The 15,186-nt window shown below is 38.0% G+C and overlaps 1 non-coding gene across 1 annotated transcript; it reads right to left on the bottom strand.

Moving 5' to 3' along the window:
• Positions 1-1,583: 1,583 nt before the first annotated feature.
• On the bottom strand, positions 1,584-1,687 carry LOC113257355 (U6 spliceosomal RNA). Its single transcript, XR_003316940.1, has one exon. It is a non-coding gene; the product is annotated as a U6 spliceosomal RNA (small nuclear RNA).
• Positions 1,688-15,186: the final 13,499 nt, after the last annotated feature.

Here is a 15,186-nt window from a genome sequence, read left to right on the forward strand (position 1 = left end):
TGCTTATTCAGACCTTCTGACAAATTGCACTGAACTAGTCACATACGTCTGCCTCTCATCGAAACGGAAATAGACACAGGGAGGAGTTTGTGTCAGGGTTTGCGGATTCCCTTCGTGAAGGGAAAACAAACAGTAACTGTATTGGGACTGGACCCTCCATCATTGCCTCTGTCTTCTGACTACTTTATCCAGGGACAACATTCATTGTCTCGTAAACAGTTCAGAAGCTAACAAAATTTCATAACCACTGGACTTCTGATTTATATAGTAGCAAGTTGTAAGTAATCAAACAGAAAATCTGTAATGAATAGAAAAAAGTCCCACTTTAATCAACATTAAAGAATACTTCTAAATGCCATGTGTGCAGTGACATGATTTTAGACTTCTGCAAAGTAAGCAAGTCCTGCCCTCAAGGAGTCTGCATTTTGCCTATCAGCCAAGGAGACACAGAGGAAGAGGTAAGCAAGAAAACATTGTCAGTTTGAGTCGGCGTTCTATCTAGAGGTGAACTTTATGATACTTCATTTCAGTGTTACTGTAAGAAATTATAAACAGCTGCTACTTGTTTGCTGAGTGAACACAATGTGGTCATGAAAGAACTGGAAAATCTCAAGTGGGTTTCCCAATGAATTAAATTCCCTGACAGGGATTCAAGACCTAAGTCATCCTTCAGCATTCTGGTTTTTAACTTTTCCCTCAAATTAACATATTTATGTTAACTCAGATTCCTTTATCCATTTTTTCATCTTTTCCCTAGTCATGAAGAAAAAGTTATCTTTCCAGCTTTCTTTTTTTAAAGATTTTATTTACTTATTTGAGAGAGAGAAAGAGCACGAGCAGTGGGGGAGCGGCAGAGGCAGAGGGAGAAGCAGAGTCCCTGCTGAGCAGGGAGCCTGATGTGGGGCCCAATCCCAGGACCCTGGGATCATCATCTAAGCAGAAGGCGGACCAGACACTTAACTAACTGGTTAAGGCACCCCTCTTTCCAACTTTCTAGTGCTTCTTAAACTTCAAGTATTTGCATGGACAGGCTTCAAAAGGCCTATCTGTTTCTTTAAAAAGGCTTTTGTGAAATTAAATTCTTCGAATAGCTATTATCAAAGTATTTTTTTAATCCTAACAAGATCAGGGTGCTAATCAATCCCCTTTTTGGTTAAGTCAATATTCTCCTTGTATTACTTAAAGGTGTCTGCCAAAGATCTCGAAGGCATTAAATTATTGTGAAATTTTTAGATGAATTTCTTGAAAAGTGTGTCCTCCTATTTATCCAGGCTGTCTGTATATTATTGTCCCATTGTTTATTTTAAAATGCTTTTCCATGCAAATTCCACGTCTCATTCCTTTATTGGAAAGGTAGTATCATACTGTTGAACTTGGTAGATAGTCAATCACATATTCACTTAAGAAGTTATCCGTACAGATACTGACTGAACACCTTCTGTGTGCAAAGTAAAACAGTCGCTGCTCAGGTGAAGACAAAGGTAAATTAATCACAGACCTAACTCTCCTAAAGTTCACGAGCAGATGGTGGAGATGGTGACAAGGCGTATAATTTGGTGCCCAAGTAAAACGTTGAGAAGAAAATGGAGGAGGAGAAAGTGATATTTTTACGTGTCGTCCTTGTGCAGGGCCACGCTAGTCTTCTCTGTATTGGTCCAGGTTAGTATATGTGCTGTTGGAGTGAGCAGGGAAGTGAAATTTTTAGATACTGAAACTTCCTAATTTACCATTAAGGCAGAATATACATAATTACATGGGTTCCACTGCAAAAAAGTCTGGATTTTCTTATTTAAACATTTACTACATCTCTCATTCATTTATTCCACATACCATTATTTATTGAGCACCTCCTGTGTGTACAATAATGCATAAGGATATGTCAGAACACAGAAGTGATGTATTATCTAAAAATAAAATATTTAGAGACTTTAGGATTGCTATTTTTCATAGAGATGCTTTTATAGCTTGGCCCAGAATTTTCTTGAGGATCTAAGGTGACTTTCATAGAAACTACCTTTTATATTTTACTTAACACTTTTTACATCATTTTTTATCTTAAAATCTTAAAGTTCATATTTTTGGACTTTCATTTCAAAAGGTCTTTGTACTTGTGGGAGAAGCCAGGATTTCTGGCAGTAGTCAGCGGCACAAAAAGTCACCATACACTTGTGAGTCTCAGCATTTATCTGGTAGGCTGTGTTAGAAATGATAATATGCACATCAGAGTTCTAATTCTTCCCGCTGCCAACAGATATCAAGTCATAAGTCCAATTATTCTTTTTTTTTAAAAGATTTTATTTATTTATTCGACAGAGAGAGAGACAGCCAGCAAGAGAGGGAACACAGCAGGGGAGTGGGAGAGGAAGAAGCAGGCTCCTAGCGGAGGAGCCTGATGTGGGGCTTGATCCCAGAATGCTGGGATCACGCCCTGAGCCGAAGGCAGACGCTTAATGACTGAGCCACCCAGGCGCCCCATAAGTCCAATTATTCTTTACAGTTGACCAAATATTCTTGGGTCTTGAAGAAGATAACCAAAGAGCGATAAATGCACATTGTTCACATTACTTTGATGATATATAAGATATTTCCCAAATTTCACACTGTAAGTATTTAGCTTCTTTTGGTGGTGGAAAAAATATATTCAGATATGAAAATGCCAACCTAAAAATACATATGCCAGTTTTATTCACTTCAGTAATGGCCATGAGTTAATAATTAATCTGTGTCAAATGAATTAAAACACAAGAGAAAATTGATTATTTCTTATTAAAAAGAGAAGTGCTGCTCATAGAAAAATGTTATGGGAAAAATATTCAATATTATACTCAAATGTTGATGCATGAGGAGTGAATACAGAATGTATGCAAGTGCAGGGACTCTGAATCCCTTGTGTCCATTTTCAGGAAGCTAGTGTAGGATGTCCTCAGTAAAATGTGGTGGTAAAACCAGAAAGAGGGAGACCGGTGCCTAAAATAGGGGATCCAAAACAAGAAAGCCAAAAAGTGGAGACCCACCAGGACAGCCATGGCTTAGTCTAGAAAGCAAGGAGTGCAGACTGAAACAGCAGAGGGGCAAAATCTCCAAATGATCAGATTTATTTGAACATCTGAAAAGATAGTAATGAGTATTTGAGTGATCCGACAGAGCTATACTGAAAAGGTGTATCGAAAATCAAATGAAACAAGGTGGGAGCAAAGCAATTAACTTGAAGTAATGGAAAGACTGAAAAAAAGATAAAATACAATAATAGTATACTACCTCATTTATTAATAAACAATAGCTACACAGTAAACACTGACCAATGATTTAAGCAAATGTTTTACAAAGATATTGGGAATATGGAGGAAAGGAAGAGAGGTGAATATAAAAAAGAAATACACAATCAATAGGTAATATCTACATGTAATACAGAAAAAGTTATATATAGGTACAATTTGTATATGGAGGAGGGGGAAACACCAGACAAATCAACTAAAGTCATTGAAAGTGAATGTGTCTGGGTAATGGGACTAGAAAGGAAGAAAGGTAGAGAGGTGTCTGATGTTTATTATAAGTCTCACTTTTAAAACCGTTGTGTATAGTATTTTGATAAAAATCTTTGAATTTTTTTTAAAGAGAGGGCACGCAGACGTGCACACACACACATACGCACACACACAGGAGCTGAGGCGGGGAGGGGCAGAGGGAGGGGCAGGATCTCCACCCAGCATGGAGCCCCCTTGGGGCTCGGTGTCACAACCCTTAGATCATGACCTGACCCATAACCAAGAGTTGGACATTTGACTGAGCCGCCCAGGCTCCCCCAAATCTTTGAATATTTTAAATTAATATTTGACTATTTTAAATTTGCAAATAGCAAAATGTATTCTGCCTGATCTAAGTAGAGAAAGAATTTGTTAAAGAATACTAGGGAACTCATAGTTTCATTAAACGGGTTAGTGAAACACGGGAGAGGCTGTGCATCCAGCAACCCATAAAGATTTGGCCCATTAAAGACATTTCTAGAGCCAAATGCTGCAGATCCCAGCTACCACCCATTCCAGAAGAATGGATGTTACCTAATTGGGTTGCTCACTTTTGGATCAGTCTTACAGACTGTGAATAACAGAATATGGATCCCCTGCTTTCGGCCTATGGCCAAAGGAGCCTAGAAAAGTGAGTTTTCTGGATTCTCCTTTAGAGAGGCAAAAAAGTCTGGGAAATTATCAAAATACAGAGAAGTTATACAAAAGATACCAGGTAGCTAAAAATGACAAATGTTTGTTACACATAAATAAATTCCTTTCCTAGAATATATGCTTTCTGTCATTAAAATCTAACCATTTAAATACAAGCATCGTTGGTAATTCAAAAAATAAATTCTAAGAAGATGTTATAATTCTACATTGGAAACTTCTAGGAACTTATTAGGTTATCAGTTACCATGGGGAGCTAGATATATCAGAGTACAAGTTATACAGAGATGTGAGTATCGATTCTAGGCCTGATTATAAGAAAGCAAGTGTGAACAAGCAGCTGAGAAACATTTGGTTAAATGGAAAGGTGTAGAAGACCGAGAGAAAAACACAGCATCTTGGAGAAGAGTTACAAGTTCTGTCACAAGAATGGCTCTCTCCTGTTAACTTTCCCTCTGCTACATGTTATGCACTGAAGATGAGTTTTATTGCAGTTGGAATTTGAGCATCTTAAGTATATGTTTTGGTGATTATATTTTTCTTTAGCTAAAATCATCATAAATCTCTTCACTTATTAGCAGCAATCATGTGATAGTCAGTATATTAGGAAGTAAACTTGTTGATTTGTCTCCAGGGTAACCTATGCACAAATGGAGACAGGTGAAGACAGAAAGAACAAAATAGATCATAATGTTATAATAATATATAATAAGAATTGGAATTTTGTTTGATGAAAGAAGAGTCCAGGTTTCATTTATTAAGCTGAGTCAACATAATGCCAGGAAACCAGACTAGCCCAACAATTCAAAATTATATATATATATAAAACAACTCCCAAGAGTATTATCGCCTTAAAGCTCTTCAGACACATTAGCCCTTCAAGACAGAATCACAGAACGTAAACATCTCAAGAGACCATCCCATCAGTTATATTCTGCCTCCAGTAAAGATTACAGTAGTTATCGATTCCCAAAATGTACATTATGGTAATAAAGTTAGAGTTGATGTAGGATATAATGCCCTCATTTTACAGATTATAAAACCAAAAATCTTAGAATTGGAAAATGTATGCCCTTATTTTTATAAGTGAAAAGTTCAGAAAGTAAAAGCAATATGAAGAAATCCACACATGAATGGAAGAAAACGTTTTAGAACGCAGATGTCTTGGTGTTGAACACTGAGCCAGAATATCGTTTCAGACAGTATACACTTTAAGTACTACACTCTACTGCTTCTTGACAAAGGAGAAGTGTGGTTATTGAATATCAAAAGTCCAATTTCAATTATAAGATATGTAAATTAAAATAAGAGGGAATTATGGTTCTCAGTTGATTCTTGTTATTTGCAGTAGTTTCATTTTTTAAAAAGATTTTCTTTCCTTGTTTGAGAGCAAGCGAGCAAGCACAAGCAGGGTGAGGGGTAAGGAAGAGCGAGAAGCAGACTCTTCGCTAAGCAGGGAGCCAGACAGGGGGCTTGATCCCAGGACCCTGGTTTCATGAGCTGAGCCAAAGGCAGACGTACAACTGATGGAGCCCCTGGGGATCCCGGCAGTCGTTACATTCTATGATAGCTGCGAACACTGAATACTGAGCCATGGCTCTAAGGGGAAATGTACAATTAGATTCCTGAAAGCTTTTGGTCACAACTTTTCTTCAACTGAGAAATTTATAACTTTGTTTAATTATATGCAATATTTGTTTAATTATATGCAGTACTTCTGTATAATAAAACACTAGCTGGGAAGGGGTTACCATGATCTTTACCCTGGTAACACGAACATAAATTCCTTTGGCTTTCAGCCTCACAACAGTGCTATCAACCACACGTTGTTGTTGTTGTTGTTGTTGTTGTTGCTGTTGTTGTTGTTTCAGTCAGTCGTCATCTCATGAATCTCTGTGTTGAGCTATCTTCGCACCCTTTCCGTAGCTTCCTCATAAGCTGTAGATGTTACGTTAGCCCTTTCCAGGGCAGCCTGACCTACAGAGCAGAGAATGTCCTCTTCCCTTGTCTGGAGAGACCATGCTGTTTCATGAACATCGAACTCACAGCCAGTAGCACTATAAGTCATGCCTGAATGAAATTAAGCTAACACAGGTATTTTCCCCAGACGGCACATCACAATTTCCTTCCATACACACAACACAACAAAACAAAACAACCAAACAAACAAAAAAGGAGATAGCACTTAGCACAGTGCTTGGGAGCCATTTTCAACAGCAAAATCACCAAACCAAGCCCCAAAATGCAAAAATTGTGGCACTAAATTGACCATAAAAAAGACACTTGAGAGTCGAAGCAAGAACGCGGTGCTGCCTTGCTTGGCCTTAACCGGGAATAGTTTTTCACTGCTCCGCACATGTTCACAAATGACCAGGAAAGTGCTGTTTGACTTTGAGGTTACAAATAAAGTTTAATGAATAAGCAAACTCGCAAATGCAGAATCCATGAACAATAAGGACTGACTGTATATTGACCAAGACTTTCGAAGAATGAGAAGACTGTGTGGCCAGGACAGAGGACAGGGGCCTACTCCACTGCTGGCCTGTGCCTTCTGAATTGGGATAGAATTTTCAGAGGTCAACTTGGAAATATGAATCAAAAATTTTTAAATTGTTCACATGTGATGATCAATTTCCTGTGTCAACCTAATTGGGTCACAGGGTATCCCAGTGTTTGGTCAAACATTATTCTGGATGTGTCTCTGAAGGTGTTCTTGGATGGGATTAACATTTAAATTGGTGCACTGAGTAAAGCAGATTGTCCTCTCTAATGGGGGCTGGGGTGAAGATGGTGCTCACCCAATCAGTTGAAGCCCTGAATAGAACAGACAGGCTGACCCTCCCCTGAGTAGGACAGAATTCCTCCTGTCTCACTGTCTTTAAAATAAAGTATCAGTTTTTAATCTTGCCTTTGGACGCGAACTGAAACACCGACTCTTCCGATGTCTCAAGCCTCTAGGCCTTCTGACTGGAACTACACCATTGGCTCTCCTGGGTCTCCAGCTCGCTGAGTCACCCTACAGATCTTGCAACTTCTCAGTCTCCATAATCTCATGAGCCAATTTCTTAGAACCAATTGATTTCTCTCTAGATGTGCATCCTATTGGTTCTGTTTCTCTGGAGAACTCTAATACACATGCTTTGTCATTGGAATTGTACTTCTAGGAATATATCTTGATAAACTGATCAGCGATAGATAGATAGATAGATAGATAGATAGATAGATAGATAGATAGAAGATAGATGTATATGTCTGTATGTTTTATATAATAAGAAGTTTATAGGACTACTAAAATAGCAACAAATTGGAAGAGCCTAAACATCACCAAAAAAAAGCTTTCTGTACATCATACTATGCCATGATATAAAAAATTATGATATGGATATATTTATTTACATAAAAAGGCATTTACAAAATATTAGGTTAAAATGATCACTAGGCAAAAAAAAAAAGATCACTAGGCACCATACATAATGGAAATACATTTTAAAAAATATATGTGAATATACATGCATAGAAAGGAGTCTTAACAAAAGTAATTATCTTGATAATTCTATTTTTATTACCTACTACATACCTATATTTTTTAATTTTTCTATAATGAACATATAATATTGTGTTGTTTAAAAAAAAAGAAAAAAGTCATGATGGACAAAAGGCTTAGTGACATAGTAAAAGTACTCTAGATTTGGTGTTTGGTGACCTGGGTTCTCAACCCAATTCCTCACTAATTTGAGACAGTAGCTTAACTACTCTGGTCCTCATTTTCTGATCTATAATATCACGAAACTGAAGTAACTGCTTTCTAAGGGCTCTTAGAGCCCATACCAGATTTAATCTTTTTTAGGCTCATGTCTCTTTGGATTCTTTGGTGAGGGTTCTAAGTGTTAATACCCTCAGGATCTCAACTCCGTAATCCGAGGGGACACAACATGAATGATTTCTGCACATGGGCTGTTGGGACATTTCCAACCTGTGACCCTAAACCCTAATCTGGCTCAAACTTGGCTTGTAATACTAGAAGGGAGGGATATAGATCAGATGTAAGATTCTAATTACCTGGTTGCTTTGACCAAATACCCTTGAAAAAGAGACAGTATAGAGTAAAAAAAAAAAACAAAAAACAAACAAACAAAATCCCATGGATGTTGGTGTTTGCATTCCCACTTAAACACATACTAATTCTGAGGAGGATTTTCCTCACTAGTAAAAAAGAGACCGTTCTATGTACTTCAAGACTTTTTTATGAGTTCTAAATTATTCAAGGTATCTAAAGTACATAGGACAAAATAGGAACTAGGGAAAAAAAGTAACCTTTCCCTTCTCTTCTTCCTTTCACAGATGACACATTCTAGAATCAGGTAAATTCTGAGGAAAATGGGGGAAGGGAAATGAGTTTTTTTCATAATTTCCTAGGAGCTAGAGGTAATCTTGTTTTGCTACATAATGATTACATTAGACAGTTGATAAATTATAACAGACAATGAATATGTTGTCATAGCAGTAAAAAAATAAAATTAAAAAAAGCAAGTTAAGCAATAAGAGACAGGAAATAAGGATTTAATTTTGGGATCCAATTTGGAACACAATTAAGGTGATGGAGGAGACTAATATTTCATTCATCTAATAAAATATCGCCAGACTCGGTAGTGATTAGATGCAGAGTCATTTCCTGGCCCCTCTAATAGATAATAGCTCTGACACTATGTCCTTTAACAAAGTGTCAGAGGAACAGCTTAGTATACTCCAAGAGGAAAACAAGTCACACCTTGTCAGACCTACATGATTCCTGGATTCTGCCCACCAAAGTAGTAACGTAGTTTGACCTTATTTTACTCAAGAATCCTGATGGGATCTCAAGAAAAGAGGCTATTGTTTTATCTTAAAAACTAATTCTCTCTCTTTAGAAAGAGAGTTAGGCAAACCCCTGTTGATGTGTAACTACGAACAAATTATGAGGCCTCTTATCAACTCAATGAATCTCAGTTTTGCACAGTGAAGAAATCACCTGGTCATCCGAAGAGATGATCTCCGAAATGTTCTTCTGTTCTCTGATCCGGTTCTGCTGTCTGATTACCTCCAAATTCTCTAAAGGTGCAGCTCCCCAACTGTGTGCCAAGTCACCTCAAGGGGAGGCAGGAAATTCACAGGGAAGCTGTGGATAGTCTGTGTGTTTTAAGGGAAACACATTGAGACTTAGTGTCTATCAGATGGCTCCTGAATTACAAGTCTGTTAATTTTCAGACCGGTAACATTCCTTTGAATGACGTATCTTTTAGAAGCCGGGTGTTCTGCTGTTGCTGTGATAAAAAGCAAGCACCGCTCAAAAAAATTTATGTGAAACGGGAAGTGAGGGCAGTGGTGTCCAATTTCAAGAATGATATAGGATATTTTTTATTTTCATTTACATGCATCATTTTTTCAAACGGCGACTGAGTTGTGAGGACATAAACACTTCTGAAATTGTTTGGATCTAACCACTTAACACAGTGAACTGTCAGGTATTTTTTCTGTGCTAAGAATGCTGTGGAAAAGGAAAAAGAAAAAAGAAAAAACAAAAACAAAAACCAGAGACAGTGAGGGCCCCGTGAACAGAGAAAGTCTGGCAACCTCTGCCCGCAGCCCTCTTCTACCTTCTCGATACAGCTCAGGCCAATATTTTATCTTCAGTTGCTTATCTGTCACAATAAACTGCCCGAGGAGGCTGGGGAGATGGGTGTTCTTTTCCTTAAGGCAGGGAAAGTTAAAATACATTTGAGGTCATTACAATCTCTTCAACCTATTGAAAAATACTTGCGATGGCTCATGTTAAATATTTGTCACCTAAGGACAACCATCTGTTCTTTCCAATTCTCAACTGGCCTTAGCCTCCTGTCTTCTTGCCAAACGGATTAGATGGCTGATGGCTTGGTTTCCAGAATCAGTATGCTTTGGGGTTGCCTACTGGATGTACTTATTTACAGCAATATTTACTCTGTCTGACCTGCTTCCTGCATTTCTCCAAACTTATCTCCATATCTCATAAACAGACTATTTCAGTTCTGATCATGTCGCAACCTGTGAGCACCCCAAAATACTTATGTCTCCTTTCTGTTTAAAGTGGAAAGCTGATACAACATGGACGGCACTGGAGGAGATAATGCTTAGTGAAATAAGTCAAGCAGAGAAAGACAACTATCATATGATTTCTCTCATCTATGGAACATAAGAACTAGAATGATCAGTAGGGGAAGAAAGGGATAAAGAAGGGGGGGTAATCAGAAGGGGGAATGAAACATGAGAGACTATGGACTATGAGAAACAAACTGAGGGCTACAGAGGGGAGGGGGGTGGGGGAATGGGATAGACCGGTGATGGGTAGTAAGGAGGGCACATATTGCATGGTGCACTGGGTGTTATACACAACTAATGAATCATCGAGCCTTACATCGAAAACCGGGGATGTACTGTATGGTGACTAACATAATATAATAAAAAATCATTATTAAAAAAAAAATAAAGTGGAAAGCTGGGAAATAGATATACAGCCTTTATCAGTTACTCATATTAAAAGGAAGGCACAGACACTCCCATTTATAATTGCATAGTAAAGATCCCCGAGCCCCTGTTTGGAGCCTTTTCTTTCTTATCTCTATATTCATCCAGTCTGGGAGAATTCCTCCCCTCTCAGTGCTGCTATGTAGGTGGCTCCCACATTCCTCTCTCCTCCTTTATCTTGTTTCTGAATTGCAGCCACATATTCCAAATTACCTAGAGATTCCACGGGCCTCCAAATGTGTCCCAAAGGTACTCACCTACTTTCCTCTCATACTGCTCTTCCTTTCTCGTTCTTTTACAACCAACTCAGGCTCAAAATTTGGTTACCTTTTACTCTTCTTTCTAGCTGTGTATCTCTTCCTTGATCTTCTAGTCCCCTTGCAACTTCACTGGTTCAAGCTCTTATTTCTTCTTACTCCCGTTCATTCTTTACAAAGTAGCTAGATTTGAATAGGCCCATGTTACTTCCCTCTGCCCGCTTTACTGAGATATAGTTCACCTTTAATACTGTGTAAGTTTGAGATATACGTCATGATTTGATATATGTATATATTGCAAAATGATTACCGCAGTAAGGTTAGTTAACACATCTACCATTACCCACGGTTATAACTGTGTGTGTCGAGAACTTTAAATCCACTCACTCCACTTTCTGAGCGACTGTCAAATATATAGTACAGTGTTGTTTACTAGAGTCACCAAGCTGTACATTATAACCCAGGACGTATTCACAACTGCGTGTTCGTACTCTTTGATCACCTTCACCCATGCCCCCCACCCCTCACCCCCTTGCGGCCATCAATCTGTTCTCTAAGTGCGGCATTTTTAGATTCCACGTATAAGTGGTATTATACAGTATTGTCTTCCTCTGTCTGACTTATTTCACTTAGCATAATGCCCTCAAGGTCCATCCATGTTGGCACGAATGGCAAGATTTCCTTCTTTTAATGGCTGAATAATATTCCACCATTTCTATGTACCACACCTCTTTTATCCATTCATCCACTGATGGACACTTAGGTTGATTCCATGCCTTGGCTATTGTAAATAATGCTGCCATGTCACTTTTGGAATTTAGCCTTCTACGTTATAGCTTTGGATGATTCGACCCCTGCGTTGTCATAAGCCTCATCCGTAGCCTCTTAGCATCTCCTCTTATCACAGCTCTGGTCTTCTTTTGGCTTCTCAAATATTCATTGCTTTTCCTCAAATCAGACTCTGTATAATGCTATTTCTGCTACCTGAAAAGTTCCAACTTTGGCTTTCTCCTCCCTCTAAATGTGGGATAGTATTAGGTTTAAGTTGATCTTTGCTTAAATTCTATCTTCTTCTCTAGGAGTTATTCATGCAAGGCAATATAGGTCAACTCCCACTCACCCACCACTGCCCCACTCTGCCTCCAGGAAAGAAAAACATGTTCTCAGTTTAAGTTGTGTTCAAACGTCGGCTTCAAATTTGGAGGACACAACAGCTTAAATGTAAAGCTATGGTAGTATAATGACCAGAGTTAGCCACAACAGTGAAAGACTCAAGTGTGCACTGATAGTAAAAAAAGAAGAAAAAAATCTTAAAAAGTACTTGAAAAGTACTTGAAAAAAACATGAACACAATCTTTTGTTAAGTTTTCAGTGGGAAGAACCACAGAAAAATGTTCATACATTGTCTTCATTAAATACTTGCTTTGTATATACTGCAGTATAGATTCGAGTATCTCCTTATTTATTCATTCATCAACATATATTTATTGACTCCCTGCTGCATTCTAGGCTTTGTGCTAGCTCCAGAGTCAATCCATTTTGAGGCAAGGGGCTGGCCTTCTTATTCTAGCATTAGTCAGTGATTAGCTGTGGGTTACCCCAGGGTTGGAAGGCACAAGTGTCCCCTCCCGGACAGGATGCTGCTGATCTCCAAGGTCAGTCAGTATTTAGACAAGGTGGCAGTTGTGAGCTCTTAGCAGTCAAAACTCATAACAGCTGTGAGATGGGTACAACAGCCTTGAAAAGGCTACGTGAGACACCAACAGCTTCTACGACAAGGTGTAAATGAAAGAGATGTAATCCTGGAAGCCTCAAAATGAGGCAACTCTGTGGTAGACAAGGGTCTCATTAACTTACGTATTGCTGCAGGTATGAATTAGGGTATATTATACTGTGCAGAATACCTTTTAACTCATTTTAACACAGAGGACCAAGAACAGAAACAATGGTATCCTCAGACTGGGCCAACCGGATTAATCAGTTTCTATGTTGTCTCTCCTTGAGACATTTGGAGGCAAGGCTAGCTTCCTTGGATCAAGTAAGCTGTTGGTGTTCTGGATTCATTTGGGGAACAAAAAAGGATAATAAAAACTTTGAAAGTCTATTATAGGAGGGATTCAGATAATTTCATTTAAAAAAAAGTCATGACCACACTTGTACCCCTGGGCTAGTGAAGAGTGCTCACAAAAGCATGGGCTGGAGAGGAGTTGGTTATGGGTGAGGCGTAAGAGATGTCTTCTAAATCTGTTTCTCCCCTGCTTGAGGGGCTGAGAATTAATAACTTTGCAAAGGGGAAACGGTAATCAAGAATCAGGAAGTGTCAATCTTCAGGCCTAAAAATGGAATAGGAAATGCACAAGAAAGAGCTCCTTAGTGGTCTACCTACTAAGATAATTCTGTCCATTTTAGCAGAGGTTGTTTACGTCAAACACTGATGAATACTGAAGTAATTTAATAAAGATAATGTTAAATATTTTAAAACCAGAAATCTCACGATCTTTCTGAAGTTACGCTCAGATTTTTTTTTTCCAGCACTAATAGTAATGTTTGAAATTTGGTGAAAAGACACATTTTTTTCTTATGTTCATTATTCTTCTATTACAGAGCCTTGGTTTTGGTGTTTAAAATAATTTGGTTACTAGATAACAAATGGTTCAGCAAGAACTCTTAGATTTTTAAATTTTACTTATTTTTTGAATTATTATTTTTTGAATAAATTCATATAGTTCAAAATTCAAAAGCTGCAACATGGTAAATAGTGAAAGGCAGGGTTGTGCTGGAGATGGCTGGCCCTGGCCCACAAGGGCCATTGTACACATCTCTTCCCAACTCTGTGTCCACTGACACCACATTGGTATCTTGAAAGAGGATGTGTTGGGAGTATTGACACCTTGGAAATTTGCAAATACTACAAATCAAGTCTGTCCTCCACGCCTACCAAGTTACTGAACATTCACCAGAACACCACTGAGAAAGTTCCCCCCCCACCCTCACTCTTCTACCCAGCCTAACTTTGCTCCCTATTTGCAACTAACATTATTTAGGATTGTCAGAATGTCTTTCCAAATATATTTTTGGCATGTGTCAGTAGTATATTAGATGTAACAAAAATACATATTTACTTATTTCTCCCTTTGGGAGCCAAATAGTAACATTTCCTACATGCTGTTTTGCCCCTTCATTTTTCACTTAGCAAACTATCTTGGAGAATATTTTGTGGTGATGCACATGGTGTTTGCTCCTCATTCATTTTTCATGCAAGGTAATCCATTCTACAGATGTGCTACAATTTTTATTTAATCCGCCATATGAACATGTACACTGTTTTCCAACTTGGGAGGGATGCTCAGTGGTGAACCTACACGTTGGTCATCTCCCCCCACATGTGCAAGTGCACCTGCTGAGTGAATCCCTAAAAGTGGAATTGTTGCACCTAAAGGCATGTGTATTTTAAATTTTGTTGGAAAATGCCAAGTCATGTTTCATAAATATTAGTTTGCCCTTCTATCAGTGGCAAATGAAGTAAACATTTGTCATTAAATGCATAACCACCTTATCGTATAGTCAATCTGAAGTTGTTGTTCTCTGTTTGAGAGAAATATTGTTTTCTATCATTCCTCAATAAATACAAGACAGATACAGGATGCTACTGTTTCTTTAAGTGAAAAGTCTTCTTTGACTAAAAATCTCTTCTGTGAATTCTTTATTCTCACTAGGAGTGTTTTGTGCAAAATGGCTTCCCTTAAACCCTTAGGGGAAAAAAATCCATAAGATTTGATACAAGAGAAATCTTTTATATATTCACTTCTCCAAATTCCTTTTCTATCTCATTATTGCCACACACAGAAAAAAGTATGAAATGATGTAGAGAACTTAAGTTAGGCAGTGATTTATCAGAAAGAGCAGGAACATGCATTTAAAATGCTCATCTTTAAAGAAAAAGAAGGAACAAGTTTTTAAAAATGACTTTACTGTACATCTAACAAAAGAATCAATATCTGGTTTTTGCAAGAGCAATCCCATAGTGAAAATAAAATCATTCACCCTTGTAGCTTTAAACAACGAGTTTCTGTGCCTAAGGAAAAAAGGGAATTTTCTAGAGAAGCTTTCAAAGAATAATAAGAAGTTAAAATTACTCATGTTCCACTTTTTTTAAAGCACTTGTTTCTTGAAAATGAAATAATTAATGCACCATTCCTAATGCCCAAAAGCCTTGA

This window comes from Ursus arctos, unplaced genomic scaffold, assembly GCF_023065955.2.
Source record: "Ursus arctos isolate Adak ecotype North America unplaced genomic scaffold, UrsArc2.0 scaffold_4, whole genome shotgun sequence".
Classification (NCBI taxonomy): Eukaryota; Metazoa; Chordata; class Mammalia; order Carnivora; family Ursidae; genus Ursus; species Ursus arctos.